At 36.1% G+C, this 1,533-nt stretch overlaps 1 non-coding gene across 1 annotated transcript; it reads left to right on the top strand.

The window, feature by feature from the left end:
• The first annotated feature begins 296 nt into the window (after positions 1-296).
• On the top strand, positions 297-358 carry LOC138991566 (U7 small nuclear RNA). The gene has a single exon (XR_011467536.1). It is a non-coding gene; the product is annotated as a U7 small nuclear RNA (small nuclear RNA).
• The last annotated feature ends 1,175 nt before the right edge of the window (positions 359-1,533 follow it).

Below are 1,533 nucleotides of genomic sequence, written 5' to 3'. Positions count from 1 at the left end.
ATTTGTTCATGGTCATATAAACACATATTAACAGGTTGAGGTCCAGGTCTTGCAACTACAAAAATCAGGACTGTCCCCAGCAGGCTTTTCTCATATTCCTCCCCACTGGTTCTTTCTCTCAACTTCTTTTATTCTGATATCATCCATATTTTCCCATAGTATTCAGTTACCTTAATTCTTGCTGTTTGTATGGCTTCTTAATTCCTATCTTTTTGAATTCCTCATTTATAACTTCTTTCACTAAACCTTCATAAAATTATAAGATCATAGGTCATTAATCTTAGAAGGCATAAAACTAGTGTTACAGCTCTTTTAGAATTTGTCTAGCAGGCTTTCCGGTTTGCACCGGAAAACCCCTAAAAAAAAAAAAAAAAAAAAAAAGAAGGCATAAAACTTTAGTCCAAACTTCAAAGAAAGTTTATTTTTTTTTCCCACAAAATCCTAGATGTATGTTTTCCTACTTGTTCTTGAGTATCTCATTCAAATTTTGATCCTAGTTTTGCCACCTGAAGCTAATGAAGGTTTGTTCTTTTAATACTCAAAGACAGATTTCATTTCCTGAAAAGTCTTTTTAGGTAGGCTTTATTAATCTTAATTTTATTAACTATTCTTCCTTGGGTTTCAAATCAGAGATCTTTTAGATTCAAATGATAAAAAGCATGATCCAAACTTAACTTTAAAAAAAGAATTTATTTTCTTTAACAACTAAAATATCTAGAATCAGACTACAAGATTGAGCTGGTATAGAGGTTCACTCCCATGTTGATTGTAGAAGAACATGAATTCTGGATTAAGGGGAATGTTCTGTATTATGACTATGGTGGTGGATACTCAACTCTATGCATTTGTCAAAGGACACAGAGCTATATAAAATACACCATAAAGAGTGTATTTTATTTATGTAAATCTAAAAATTCAGTTAGGATGTAGGAATAACCCAAATTGGAATCGAATGTTTATGCCTACTGTATTATGGCAGAAAAACAAACTATCTCCATATCATCCTGTCTAACAGGAACAGAATAACACAGAACCATAATCAGATTTTTTTCATATGTAGCAGATGAATTTTCTGGCATTGCATATGAAAGAACCAAGGAGAAACAGAAATGCCTTCTTTGAATATTCAGTTTAGTTCGGTTCAGTTCAGTTGCTCAGTCGTGTCCAACTCTTTGTGACCCCATAAATTGCAGCCTGCCAGGCCTCCTTGTCCATCACCATCTCCCGAAGTTCACTCAGACTCACGTCCATGGAGTTGGTGATGCCATCCAGCCATCTCATCCTCTGTCATCCCCTTTTTCTCCTGGCCCCAATCCCTCCCAGCATCAGTGTGTTTTCCAATGAGTCAACTCTTCACATGAGGTGGCCAAAATACTGGTGTTTCAGCTTTAGCATTATTCCTTCCAATGAATACCTAGGACTGATCTCCTTCAGAATGGACTGGTTGGATCTCCTTGCAGTCCAAGGGACTCTCAAGAGTCTTCTCCAACACCACAGTTCAAAAGCATCAATTCTTTGGTGCTCAGCTTTCTT

Source organism: Bos mutus, chromosome 17 (assembly GCF_027580195.1).
Source record: "Bos mutus isolate GX-2022 chromosome 17, NWIPB_WYAK_1.1, whole genome shotgun sequence".
Classification (NCBI taxonomy): Eukaryota; Metazoa; Chordata; class Mammalia; order Artiodactyla; family Bovidae; genus Bos; species Bos mutus.
This window is presented reverse-complemented; position numbering and strand designations above follow the sequence as displayed.